Here is a 14,322-nt window from a genome sequence, read left to right as displayed (position 1 = left end):
GTCTGGCTATGTTGCCCAGCGTGGAATGCAGTGGCACCAACTTGACTGACTGCACAATCCACCTTCTGGGTTCAAGCGATTCTCCTGCCTCAGCCTCATGAGTAGCTGAGACTACAGGCACCTGCTACCACAGCGGACTAATTTATTTATTTATTTTAGTAGAGATTGGGTTTTACCGTGTTGGCCAGGCTGGTCTCGAATTCCTAACCTTATTATCCAACCTTCTCGGTCTCCCAAAGTGCTGGGATTACAGGGATCAGCCACCGAACGCAGCCCTGGGAAAATGTTTTCAAGAAGAGAAACAGTTAAAATCGTTCATGTGCCATTAAGTGTATTTTGCCAAAATCAGAAAGAGTGCTACAGGAAATGGCAGAATCCTTCAGAAAGTGACCCTGAGGTAAACACTTTATAAAAACAAGAGGAAGGGAGGCTCTCAACCTATAGAATTAAAATACTTTGCTGGGCATGGTGGCTCACGCCTGTAATCCCAGCACTGTGTGAGCCCGAGGCCAGAGGCTCACATTGGGTCAGGAGTTTGAGACAAGCTTGGCCAACACGGTAAAATCCATCTCTACTAACAAATACACAAATTAGCCAGGCGTGGCGGTGGCTGCCTGGAATTCCAGCTACTCAAGAAGCTAAGGCAGGAGAATCACTCGAGCCTGGGAGGCAGAGATTGCAGTGAGCTGAGATTGGGCCACTGCACTCCAGCCGGGGCAACAAGAGGAAAACTCTGTCTAGAAAAAGCAGGAAGGAAAACCAAGGTGGGAAGTTTTGTTCTGTGTAACCTGTAGCTGAGCTGTGTGCTGGGCTTGGCTGTCTTCTTGGAATTAGGTAGAATTCCTCTCTTTTATTCCGATACCTTTGGTAAAGGATGTTCTGTCTGTACTACCTTTGCTCTCATGCAGCTGTATAGAAAATGCATCTTTAGGGCCAGGCATGGTGGTTCACCAAATCGGTGAACCCACTTGTGAACCCACCAAATCGGGAGGCTGAGACCAGAGGATTCTTTGAACCCAGGAGGCGGAGGTTGCAGTCAGCCCAGATCATGACATTGCACTCCAGCCTGGGCAACAAGAGCAAAACTCTGTCTCCAAAAGTAATAACCATTACATTTGCTAAAAAAAAAAAAAAATAAAAATAAAATAAAATTAAATTTAAAATTAAAAATGCATCCTCTTTTGAACTTTTTTTCCCTTGCATTTTCATGAGTGAATTCTAAAATGGGAACTGGTTTTGTAGTTTTGTTCCCACAGCATGAGGCATACCAAAAAAGAAGCCAGCATTTCCAGCCACTCCAGCTTGGGAACAAAAGACGTTTTCTGTGGGTTTTTACCAAATTTATTTTACTTAAAATGGGCCAATGATGGCCCTGTGCGCGCAGTTTTACAGGCACAGGAGTAGGTGGAAGAGAGCTGCGATTACGCCACTGTACTCCAGTCTGGGTGACACAGTGAGATTCCATCTCAAAATTTCTGCAGGTCCCGAGTGTCAGACCAGGTAAGATTTTCTTCATTCTCCCCCATCTGCAGACACAGAAATGACTCATCATACATAAAACAGAGCAGATCAAAATTTTGGAAAACTCCCTCCAGAAGAAATTATCACTGGTCTGCAGAAACCTGACGTCCATCAAAGCAGAAAGAGCTGGAAGAAACAGACTGCCTCTGCAGAGAACTCAGAGGCACAGCAGATGGCCAGGGGGGTTCATTCTGAAGAATGAAGAGGCATATATTTAGCACAGATGGTTCTAATTCCATCATCCTCAGTCTGACAGAGACGGAACGCCAACCTCTGCCCCCCAGGCACCTTCGTCCAAAGTTTAAAAACAGTCCGGGTGAATGTAAGCACATATGGGCACCTGAAACACAAGGCATGGTTTGTAATGGAGATATAGCCCACCTTGATGGAAGCACTGGCAGACGACAAAGAAATGAACGCAAACACTGCAGATTCTGATAGAAGTGAAATTAGGAAATACAGTTCTCATTGACTCCTGAAATCACAGTCAGATACTGTGTTACTACAGTATAATTTCTCCCCCACCACCAATATTGTTCATGATGGAAATATAGCAACTTTGGAAAACTTGAAAAAAAATTTATTTTTCTTTTCATTGTGAATCTCATTCTTTCTCCCAGGCTGGATTGCTACCGTATGATCTTGGCTCACTGCAATGTCTACTTGATGGGTTCAGGTGACACTCCTGCCTTACCCTCCGAAGTAGCTGAGATTACAGGGCAACACCACCACACCGGGAAAACTTAAGTATTGGTTTTTAGTAGAGACTGGGTTTTACCACAATGTTCAGAATGGTCTCGAACTCTTGACTTCTGGCGATGTGTCCACATCGATCTCTGAAAGTGCAGGGATTGCAGGCGTGAGTCACTCTGCCCAGTCATGGCCAGATAATTTTTGTATTGTTAGTAGAGACAGGGTTTCTCCATGTTGGCCAGACTGCACTCAAAGCCTTGACCTCATGTGCTCCACCTGCCTCAGCCTCCCAAAGTGCTGAGATTACTGGACTGAACCTCCAAACCAGGTATGGAAAAGCTGAAGAAACAAATTAATGACACATTTCCACCTAGCTGTCAAAATCACAGATCACTTTTGTGTCTCCATTACTCTTTGTCCTACTCTCTAGTTAATGACGATAAAAACAATTATACATCTTTTCTTTGTACTATGTACACTTTTTGAAAACCTCATTTTGGCCAGTGTGGTGCATACACCTTCAATCCCAGCACTTTGGGAGCCTGAGGTGGGTGGATTACTTGAGATCTGTGGTTCAAGGCCAGACTGACCAACACGAAGAAACCCAATCTCTACTAAAAATACAAAAATTGGCCAGCCAGGCAGGTCCCTGCCTGTGATCCCAGCTACTCAGGAGGCTGAGACAGGAGAATCTCTTGAAACCTGGGAGGTGGATGATGAGGTGAGCCAGCATCACAGCAGTGCTCTCCAATTGGGCAACAAGGCTAAAACCTCATCTAAAAAAGAATGTGTTTTAAGCTCTGGGGAACACAGACAAGAGTGCCACTTGGTTACATAGGTAAACAATCACAGTGGTTTGCTGCAGCAGCCAACCCATCACCTAAGTATTAAGGCTATCATGGTTTAGCTATTGCTCCTGATGCTCTTCCTCCCACCATTTACCCTGAGAGGTGCTGGTGTGTGATGTTCTCCTCCCTGTCTCTATGTGTTCTCATCTCAGGAGCGAGAACAGGCAGTGTCTGGATTTCTGTTCCTGTGTTAATTTGTCAAGAATGAGGGTTTCCAGCTCCATCAACATCCCCACAAAGGACAGGATGTATGTGTGAACATATTTCTCCAGGCTTTCTGAGAAAAACACAACATACTGCTACATACACATACATAGCAGCATGATTCACAACAGCCCAAAGATGGAGATAACCCAGGTGTCAAATTCATGGATGAATGGGTAAACAGAATGTGCTCTGTGAATTCAGTGGAATGCTATACAGCCAGGAAAAGGGATGGGGCTCAAACACAGGCGGCAATGTGGATGAATCTTGAAGACATCAGGCTCAGTGAGAGAAGCCAGGCATGAAAGGCCACATAGCATATGACTTGATCTAGAACAGGCACAGATTTCAGAGACAGAAATCAGAACTCTGAGTGGCAGAGACTAGGAAGGTGGAATGGGGAACTGGTGTTTCTCTTCTTTTCTTTCTTTCTCTTTGTTTGAGGCATAGTCTTCCTCTGTCACCCAGATTGGAGTACAGTGGCTTCATCTGGACTCACTGCAGTCTCCCTCTCCAGGTTCAGGCAATTCTCTGCCTCAGCCTCCCAAGCAGCTTGGAATTACAGGTGCATGCCACCACGCTCAGCTGATTTTTCCATTAAGTAGAGACAGGGTTTCACCGTTTTGGCCAGATTTCTCTTGATCTCTTGACTTCCTGATCTGCCGGGTGTGGCCTCCCAAAGTGCTGGGGTTACAGGCATGAGCCTTCTTGCCTAGTGTGGAAATTGGTGCTTAATGTGGACAGTTTCTGTTTTGGAAGATGGAAACATTCTGGAGGCCGATGGTGATGGTGGTTGCATAATTATTTGAATGTACTTATTACCAGTGAATTGCACTCTTTAAAATGGCTGAAATCATAGAGGTCATATTATGTGTGCTCTACTGCAATGATTATAAATTATATTGCTGTTGACAGGAAAAGAAGCTTTCTTTTGTGGAAAAGGATAGCATTTAGCAGGCAACAATGAACGCTGTGCAACAATAAATATAAAAATACACATATTTGACATGGATTCTCACTCTGTCGCACAGGCTGGAGCACAATGGCAGGATCTAAGCTCACTGCGACCTCTTGATTCCCTGGTTAACGCAATTCTCCTGCTTCAGCCTGCGACGTAGCTGGGATTACAGGTACCCACCACTAAGGCCAGTTAATTTTTGTATTTTTAGTACAGACGAGGTTTCACCATGTCTCAAACTCCTGACCTCAGGTGTGCTCTGAGACCTGGAGTACTCACCTGACATTTTATCTGTTCTGTCTCTGAGGGCCTAATTCCCTTGGGTGGTACTGCACTGGATTGAGCCACAGGCCCTGGCTTATGATCTGAGCGACTGGGAAAATGGTTTGGGACAGGTCAGGCCGTGGTTCAAAGCCAATTCTCCAGAGGCCTGGGAATAATCAGCTAGGTCCTCTCCCAGGATCCCCACAATCGCCCCACCTCAGCAATCCTCCCTTACCCTGGGCAGTCGTGGTGCACCAACCAGCTGAAGAAGTTCAGGTAGGCATTATTCTCCCTACAGCTTGGGGCTTCACCTTCATGATCCCAAGACCACAGGACTGCAGTGAAATGAGAAACGCTGTATCCTGGAGAAACAGGACTCAGGAAGGCCCAAGCCAGGCATATCCTTCCACATACCACCTCCCATACCATGCCAGGAGGCACTCCTTACTGAAAATGTAACAGGATAATCCTTAATGATCACTTCAGTGTGGAAGTAAAGGTCGGAAGAAGAAAAAAACCTTCATCCTGTGGCCCATTATTGGAGATGTCTGAGTTTCTCAGCCTGCGTGGCTGAGGAGAAAGAGGACAGACTCAAAGTGACAAATCATCTAGTTGGACTGAGGTGGCCTGGTAGCTGGGGTGTGTTTCCCCTGCCCAGCTCTATCCTGAGATAGGCTGGGGGCTCAGGAGGGCACCCCACCCTGACCCAGACACATGAGCCCTTATGAAGGCCCAATCCCCATTGCCTGACCTGTAAATCCATCACGTAGCTAAGCAGGACTTCATACTTCCTTTCTGATGCCGGTCGACATCTGGGTGTGCTGCACAATCTGCCTCGGGTTAAGGAGCTTCCATATGATTGGCTGGGCGTGCCACAAAACACCCTGAAACTTTGCAAGAGCACCAAGAGTGTAGGACAGGGCTATGCCCAGACCTCGGACCTGGAACACTTTCGTGGTGATCCTCTCTCACTATCGGGAGTTGGGGCACTGACGTGGCTGTGCTGGTCTTGGGGGCAGGTGGAGCATGACCGAGAAAGCCTCTACAACCAGCAGCCAGGCACAGAAATAGTGAGCAGCCGGTTGGGGGCAGGGTGGCATGGTGTGAGGCAGCTGCTTCCTAAGGGTTGCTGAGTTGCACAGGTGGTGCTGCTGTCCAGGCGTGCAGTGTCCTCTTCTCCTGGCCTCTCTGAGAAGAGCAATGGAGTTCACACATGTTCAGGGCCTACACCCTCTTAGGTGCAGCCCTGCCAGAGGGAATAATATGTGTCAGGGGTGCCAGTGCCTGCCTTGCAGAGGACAGCAGTCCTTTGCAACATGAACAGCCTTGACTACCTTGGGCTTCTGGGGTGAGCATGCTAGAAACAGGCGTGGGCACAATGGTGGCTTAATGGTTGCCATGGGCGTGCAGATTCCCTTTCCTACAGGGGATTTCCCAGAGAAATGTGCCCTTGAACTTTATGCTGTGGGTGAAGGCTTCATGGTGAAGTTATTCTCCCCTGTTAGTGATGAGCTTGGCTCCCCGTTCCTACTCTGTGCTCTCACACAGACATAAAAAAGCTGCCCTCTGACCTACTGGACGCTGGCATTGGCTCCCCTCCCTTTCCCTATCCCTGCCTTCTGCCTTAACTCTAGCACCTCTGGCCTGGCTCCACCAAAGCCTGCATTGGGAAGTCTGAGCTCACCCTCTGGTGCCAGCCATCCCAAATGGGCAGTTGCAAGGATACTGCTCTGGTCCACAAGCACCCGGCTCTGTGCACTAGCCACCCTCTCTTACCTCCAGGCTGAACACAATGCCCTCCTCCGGCCTCCCATAGACACCTGCTCCTGCTGCTCTACACACGCCAGGGAACCCCTACACGGTGCGGACCAGTCCTTGAAAAACCCGTGGGCCTTGCCCTGCTGAGCATCCGTTGCTAAAGCTACGTGGACCCAGGGCTCCTGGGATGCGCCACCGGGCTGCCGTCCCACGCATGCACCTTGGGGCCCTGGGCCCCAGCGGGATCAGCTATGCCCAGCAGCCTGGAAGACACAGGGCAGGACCTGGACCTGCGAAGCCCTGACGGCAGCGGTGCATGCCGCTGTTGCCTGCTGGCAGGAACCTCTGGGTCGGCAATGCAGTGTCTTGGGTGCGCACAGCACAGCGTGTACACAGTGCATACACGGGTGACCCTGGCGGCTGGCCTCCGGTGTGCCTAGGACCCAGCACCAGAGGAATGCTCCCGGGAGTCCAGCATCCTTAGGGAGGAAGCATGGCACTCGGGGTCTGTATTCGCCTAGACCTGCCAAGAGTGCAGACAAAGTCCACCCCAGCAAGGTTCCAGGCGGCTTTCCTCCCACGCGCCTGCCCCGTCCCACTTCCCCCAAGCCTCCTCGGCGCCGCCCTTGCCCCAGCAGCCAGCGCTGGTCCCTCTCCCTCTCCTCTGGATCTGCAGCATTCAGGACCATCTGCCTGGCCTGCCTAAGGAAGTGAGACGTTTCATGTGTTCGCTGCGGGTCAACGGCCTGCCACAGTCACGAGGCCATCGGAATTCCACGCCCACAATTCCAAAGGGCTGGCTGCCCGCCTGGCCTGTGCGTTAATCCAGAGCCACTGGGCGGAAACTCGACCAGCTCGTCACCCATGGCTCGCCCGATGAGGGTGGAGCTGCAGGACACCCGGATGCGGCCACGCCCCTCCGCCCTGGAAGACCGCCACCCACCGTCGCACTGATTGGCTGCCGACAGGCTGTTTCGGCTACTTCCGTAGGGCTGCCGAGGGATCTTTCTTTCCCGGCCTGTCGGCTTCTGGGCCTCTCAGTCGGCGCCCGGGGCTAGAGGCTTCCAAAGCCAGATGCAAGCAGCCTGAGGGCCCGGTGACCCAGAGGCTGTTTGTCCTGCTGAGAAGCACCTGTAATTTCTGTTTCTCTGCTCAGGTTGGTCTCGCCAGGCGTTCGGACGTTGTCAATGAAAGGGGCTGGGGTTTTCAGTGTGCGAGCGTTGAATTATGGGAGGAGACGGAAGAGCGGGCTGCACCTTAGCGTCCGTGAGAAACTCGGGTTTGTTAAACTCACGGATGTTTCTTGAGGATTCTTCCTTTTACTGTTGGACGTGTCCGATGTGGGGGCAACTTGTGGGAGAGGGACCTCGGGCGCCATTGTTTTCCTGTGCACGTTTTATTGAAACGGTTTTTCTCTGTCAGTGTGGTCATAACTCAAATACACAGGCAGTGTACTTACGCAGTGTGACCAGGGAAACAACAAAAGCTTGTACTTTTAGTTAGCACGTTTCAAATGTCTGATTTTCTTCATAGGACTGCAGCATGCTAAGGTTGGCAAAGATTGCTGACTTTCGCGTTTGTAGAAGTCTGGAAGCATGAATAATCAGTTTAAATTTGCCTCTTTTAAACCTGTAATTGTCTCCCTCCTTCCGTGACAGTATTTGAAAGACGTTTCCTGTATCTCAGGTACCATCAATAATTTAAATGGAAGAAGTGTTTGCAATGGATATCTATGGCGGTAGATAGGCGAAAACGGAAGCAAATAGATGCACTTAAGGTTTTGTATTGACCTGGCAAAGTGACGTACTCCTGTAATCCCAACATTTTCGGAAGTGAAGGTGTAAGAATGACTTGAGGTCACGAGTTGGAGGCTAGCCTGAGTAACATAATGGGGGTCGATTAATCTGTTGCCATTCTGGCACCAGGGACCGGTTTAGAGGAAGGCAGCCTTTCCACAGACTAGGGGTTGGTAGGGGGAAGAAGGTGGCAAGTGAGAGGCGGCAGCTTTGCATGGGGCTTCTGCTCGGAACAGCGTGATGGAGCAGTTTTGGCTGCAGCGGGGCTGGGTGGAGCGCAGGGTGGAGTAGCGGGGTGGCAGGGAGGACGGTGTCATGCAGCTGTGGCACCTCACGTCATTCTCAGACGTTACATTCTCCTGACGCGATTGCCACTGACATTTCTCACATGCGTAGTCCAGGTTACTGCTCCTAGCCTCCGCCGATCCCAGTGGAGGTGCAGCTCAGAGACTTAGAGTGCTTCACCCCTCGTTTGCAGCCTGGTCCTTCAAAGGCCAAAGATGTTTATGGCCGAAAGCCAGAGTATGCGGGTACCGGACCTAGTTAGTGTATATTTCAAATCACTAAAAGTTTGTACAGTGTTTAAAATGTTCTCCCCCAAAAAAGCCTGCAGTTTAAGTAGCTCAGTTTAATCATTTATCGAAACATCAGGTTTTGCGTGGCAGTTCACCCTTGAAAGTGATGGCACTTTGGTAGCACCATGATGGCATATCGGTTGAGCCCAAAAGTTTCAAAGTTGGTCAGCATGGTACAACCTGCATCTATTGAAAGACACACACACACAAACACACCCTTGCACACGCACGTACCTTTGCACACACACACACACACACCAGCTCTTGTAGCAACACATACTCTGGCACACACACACACCCCTGCACACACCGTTGCACACACATATACACACCAGGTCTGGTAGCAGGCCACTGTAGTCCCAGCTTCTTGGGAAATTCCTATGTGACAGGATCACTTGAGGCTGGGTGGAGGAGGCTGCAGGGAGCAATGCACATTGGCAGCAGGAAACTTCTTAAAAAAATTGTACTTCATAAATATATAATTTTCAAATAAAACGATTTAAATTGGGGATTCCTGTGTATTTCCACTTTGTAAAATTAGAATAGCTTCTGTTACCTAGTTTTTCTAAAGAGTTTTTCTCCGGAATGTAGTGAAATGCACCATTAATCCATGAAGCCATTCTGCCTTTTGCTCTTTATGTTACAGATTTTTCATATAGGATGTAAAGTACTTTAAAAGAGGTCAGCCCCTGTAGGGGAATTTCACATCAGTTTTCAACACAGGGTGTAATGCAATTTAATCTTTTCACCTTTTTATTGTTATCTAAATATAGATTATTTTTTACCATTTACAGCAACATTATGGAAGCAGATCGCCCTGGCAAGCTTTCCATTGATGGGTTCACTAAAGAAGCCAATGAAAAGATGCTAAAAGCAGTATTTTGGAAACACGGTCCGGTGTCAGAAGGTAACCCTTAAAACCAACATATATGTATTTTTTTTCCAAAGTGAACATATACTTAATATATGTAATTGGTTACATAATTTTTTTGTTTGTTTTTAAACTCCTGTTTTGAAGTTTCTGTACGGTATTCAGAATATTGTCATGGCAGCAGGTGAAGGGTCTGTGGTAAAGTTCACCTGCATACTACTGCCAATTGGATAGTGTTGTAACCCAGTGAGCTAGAAGAGGAGCACCACTCTCTAAGTTCCAAATTAAGAGTTCTTTATTTGGCAGTGACTGAGAGTCAGCCCACCCTCAAAATCTCTCAGCCCCGACAAGGTGGCTTGATTTTCCTTTATACCTTGATTTAGGTAGGGGAGGGGGAGGCGAGCTGAAGCAGAATTTTACATAAGCAAAACAAGCAAGTTAGATAAGGAAGCTGGTAACCGGAAGGCAGGAGGTTCCCAGGATGGTTGGTCGCTAATGGTATTTGCATACAAGCATCTAGAGGTAGCAGGGGGAACTTTCCATACACTCAATCACCGAGGAAGGCATTGAGAGTAGCTGGTAGACTTGCCAAGCAGGAGGTGTTTACAGTGGTTACAGGTACTGGGGACAGTGTGAACCACACTTTGAATGCAGTGTGACCCAGGAATACACGTGGAGGGGGCGGAGTCATGGAGGGAGAAGCTAAAAGGAGCATGTCATGCTCACGGCTAAGACGGAGTCAGTTAGGCTAGCACAAGCTAGGTTATTGCAATACAAGGAAATGTAAATTTGTTTGGTGGTAGGGAATGAAGTGGATTGAAATAAGCTGTCTACAGGGGTGACATAGTGTTAAGAATCACAATAAAAATGTGAAGTGCAATTTGCTCGATTTTGATGTAACATTCAGGTAGCTAGTACTATCGAAAGTCCGTTACATAAATGAAAAGGTTTTCACATATTTTTATTCTTTTGTTGAAAGATCAAAGCAGGAAATGCAGAGGCTTTGCCTTCATTACTTTTGAGAACCCTGCAGGTGCGAAGCATGCTGCCAGAGATAAGAATGGAAAGGTAAGGTTCCCTTATTAATGCTATTCTAACTCTGTTCTTCAATTAACAGCATCTCTAGGTCTTTTTCATACTAGTACACTTTGAAAATAGTATAATGACGTATGAATGGAAATGGTTTAGCTATCCTCTTTCTTGGACATATAAATGCTGTGTAGTTGGAAGGGTACTGGAACAAACATTATACAAATTACCTTATGGCAATGCAATTTTTATGTTTTTATTTCAATATGAGTGTAAAAAGCTTTCAAAGCTTTTGAACAACTTTAAAACTTAGAAGGATCTCTCATGGAAATGAGAAAAATAAGTCATGTTTATTAAATGGCTGTAAATGGAATTACTTCAACATCTATAGCACAGAGAAACTTGATAGACGTCTAGATGGACTTACAAAAAATAAATCTTATGTAGATAGACATCTAGACAGACTCACAAGAAGGAACGATACTTTCCCATTTTCTGAAAATACGTTCTTGAGAAAGTTCATTTAAAGAAGACCTTTACATTTACAGAAGTGTTAAGTACTTGAAAATTGAATATAATACGAGAACATGGAAGTTGCATAACAGAATAACTGACATTTTTGTCCCATCATTGTGCCACTTTCCTAAGAACGTTTTTTTCCTGTAACCAGGGTGACATGCCTACCTAGTTACTAGGTAACATGCATACCTCCTTATTTTTCCAGTGTGTTCTAGGACTTGCTTTGATCCAAACAATAATATCTTGTCCTGTGGAGTGTTAAATTCTAAAGAATGTGTATTTCTTACAGCTTTAAACTTTTATGCAATTCTCTTTCCTACTGAATTTCTTTATGTTGCAGCCAAGGTGATTCCATTGGAGATGGCCTTGGGGCTTTTTTGTTTTATAACATTATCTCAATCTGTTTTTATTTCCTGCTCTACTTGATGCCATCCCCCATATGTTGTTCTGGACCACTTGAGTACTATTCTTCCATGTAAAAATTGCACAGATGGCAACTTATCCTTTAAGAACAACTTAGATTTTCTGTTTTTTTTTTTTTTTTTTTTTTTTTTTTTTGGTCAGTGTCTGTTATAGGAATTTTATGCTCACCATACCATGTATTAATCACTTGATCATCATTAAATTGTCTTTAGTTCATCTTTAAACTTTTCGAGTTGATTTTATTTGTCTTCGATCTAGCTTGCTTCCTGGTACATAACAGACAGTGCATTTTTATTTACCCTTATCCTCTCGTATTTTAAGGTGTGGTACAGGCTGACAGTTGATTTTGTTCATGGTTTCATGCTAGTTATGGAGACACTTTTGAGTTATGTATCATAATGTTTGTCCGTTTTCCTCCAGTTTTTCTGCTCAAGAAGGCTTAATTTGTGCAGATGTCTTTTCCAAATTGCCTTGTCTCACAAATTTTATTATGGAAAAAATAAAATAAATGTTATAAGCAGATAAGTGTTAAGATGGGAAATAAAGATGGTACTTAGAGTTTTCAGGGGAAGATTACAGTTTAAGAAATTTTGGCTGACTTTGGAAGACTAGGAAGGAATCAACTATGCACAGAACTGCGGAAACTCTTCTGGGCCAAGAAATAACACATGACGTCTCAAGATAGGAAGAACTGCTTACTTGTCTGCAACAGGTCTTGGAGGGGATTTAAGATCCTTTCCCAAATAACAAAAGCCGTGTAATGTTTAAATAGAGTGATTAGCAGAACTGTTTTCAAGCATTACTTTGGCCTACAGAAAAGATTAAACTGGAGAAAGTTATTGTGAATTTAATGAGGACATTAAACCATTTCTGAGAAGTAACATGAAGTACTATATTCAGTTGTTTTTTAGGGACGCCTCTAGGAAAAATAAGAAATGAGTAAGACAGAAAACATGAATGAGACCAAACAGGGATCACATCTATTGAAACAGTACTAGAGTAGATACAGAACTGTAAATCATATTTAGACATTTTCTGTGATACACAGCAGTGGGTTAAAGAAGGAATTCATAGTGAATAATGTGACTAACCACTTTAAATAAATAACCTTATGTTTTCAAATGACACAGTCTTTCATATAGCCTCAAGACACTGAAACTTTTAAATATGTGATCTGAATGCAAAGATGAAGCACATTGTATATTGTACAGAACAGATGGGTTACATTCTCCCATACAATTTGTGATGGTTTAACATTTTAGGTGTTATTTTTTAATACCGGAGGCCTTTTCATGGAAATGAATAATGGAATTGGTGTTCATTTCTTAACAGAATGCATGGTCTCAGTGATTGTTTCAGGTTTTGCAATGTTCTCAATGTGGGCATTTCAGGAAAAAGAAAGTTTGTTTAGGAGAAAACATCTAGAATGTAAATAGAATTGATGTAAAAATGTCTGTAAAATAGAATTAGTTGAAATGTGGCAGGGTTGCTGATGGTCGGCTTAATACTTTTAGTTTTTGGATGGAAAAGCAATAAAAGTAGAACAAGCCAAGAAACTTTTTTTTTCAAAGTACTAGCAGCCAGGGAACATCGTGTTTTTCAAGAAAGAGAAGTCCCACAGGAAAACAGATCTGCAAGAGGAAGGAGTGGACAGACAGGAGGTTGGCATCCCTCACGTGGAGGATGCTTGGGTAACATTTCAAAATATGAAGATGGAAGCCTAGGACTGAAAGACGAAAAGCTTGAAAGTATAGAAATTTCCAAATTTCTTTATATCATTTATGAACAGAAAATTAACTAACTCTTAATAAGCAACATGGTTTATAAGTACTAAAAGTGTATAATGAGAATGATTAAAGTTATGTCTCAAACTCATTTTAAAATCTTAATTACTTTGCATTGAAATTAGGAAAATTTCAAAGTGAATTGAGTTTATGAATCTTGATTCTGTGTTCTCCGCAGATTTTCCACAGAACATGTTTTCATTAATTATCCTTTAGAGTTTCTTGCTTTGGGGCCCAGAATTTCATATACGTTGTATTATCAAAATACCATGAAACCTTAAAACTCATCCAATGGGACATTAGTAACTCAATATTTGAGGACTGATTTTAACAATATTTGTTTGTGTGTGTGTTTGTGTGTGTGTGTGTGTGTGTGTGTGTGTGTGTGTGTAAACATGTATACAAGTGAAAACCATTTCACTTTCGATATGGAGAATTTGTAAATAGGCCTGCCATAAAGTATTATCCATTCATGGAGTATAGAACTTGAGTTTATTAAAAGATTCTGTGACTCAGAAATGTCAGAATCCTTGGCTTCACAAACACATATGTATCTTTCTTTGCAGGAGAAAGAGCTTCTGAAAATGATATTTAAGATTAATTTACTCAGTAGGGCAGAGGTGTTAGTTTCTACTTAAAAAAATGTAACCATGTATTAAGAAAATAACTATTGTTTAACTTGTATTATCTATTAACCAACCATCAAAAATCTAACACTTAATTTGGAAATTTAATAGGTAGCTATGTACTTGATGGGAGATACATTTTCTAAATTTGAAATTGCAGTGTTCACTTGATTTTAAGAGGCAGAACTTCTTGTCTTTTTTGATTGCAATTAATTTTGAAGGTGAAGTTTAATAATACTCTGCCATGTATGAGAATGTGTATATTTTTACATGTGACACCACCAAGGTCTCACATTTTGTAGTTATGTAAAAAAATTAATTATTTAATACATGATACTAAAAGATTATTAAAACTGAGCATGGGCTAAGAAGAAAAGTAATATTTTATCAGGGAACTATAAGAATTGTTATGTTAATAAATTTGCACATAATGGATTTTTCTGAGGTGTCACT

The 14,322-nt window shown here is 44.2% G+C and overlaps 1 pseudogene; it reads left to right on the top strand.

The window, feature by feature from the left end:
• Positions 1-14,322, top strand: part of LOC141582966 (RNA-binding motif protein, Y chromosome, family 1 member B-like) — a 63,390-nt pseudogene that overhangs the window by 36,044 nt on the left and 13,024 nt on the right.

This window comes from Saimiri boliviensis, chromosome Y (genome assembly GCF_048565385.1).
Source record: "Saimiri boliviensis isolate mSaiBol1 chromosome Y, mSaiBol1.pri, whole genome shotgun sequence".
Lineage (NCBI taxonomy): Eukaryota > Metazoa > Chordata > Mammalia > Primates > Cebidae > Saimiri > Saimiri boliviensis.
This window is presented reverse-complemented; position numbering and strand designations above follow the sequence as displayed.